The sequence below is a fragment of the Sinocyclocheilus anshuiensis genome, unplaced genomic scaffold (genome assembly GCF_001515605.1).
Source record: "Sinocyclocheilus anshuiensis isolate Anshui unplaced genomic scaffold, SAMN03320099.WGS_v1.1 scaffold64, whole genome shotgun sequence".
NCBI lineage: Eukaryota > Metazoa > Chordata > Actinopteri > Cypriniformes > Cyprinidae > Sinocyclocheilus > Sinocyclocheilus anshuiensis.
In genome coordinates this window covers 126493-127024 of record NW_015557063.1, presented here as the reverse complement: position 1 = coordinate 127024, position 532 = coordinate 126493, and positions in this window count along the sequence as shown.

Below are 532 nucleotides of genomic sequence, written 5' to 3'. Positions count from 1 at the left end.
TGACAATCAATAACTTTGTTCCTAGAATCCGTTCATTATTGCTGCACCTTGCCGAACCCATTACAGAGACCTAATGAATCTTGAGGGACTCAAGCCCTCCTACAGATGGCAAGTGCTTTGATGCATGATTCCTTACTTCCACTGTACCAGGATTATTACGCCGCTGCTCAATCAACCCCCTGCTTTCCATGACTTTTGGAGGCATTTGGGAAAATAAATCTGTATCAACTCTGTGTCATACAGTAATGAGTATGCATATGTCGGTATAGTTATGCATGTGTGTGAAGGGGTTAGACGGTGAATATACATCTTTGAACAGCCGTCTGCGGAGACCTTAAAAGCTCACTGAAATGGAAATGTGGTTAAATATAGATTGATTAGTTTGTTTCTTGTTGCAGATTGATGTTTTCAGAATACATTTTGCATATTTATGTCATTTATCTGAACTAAACAATATGGCGTGCCACCATAAAATAGCAGGAAATAGCAGGCAGGTGCTTACCACATGGAGAAGAGATCTTCCCCTTGGCCA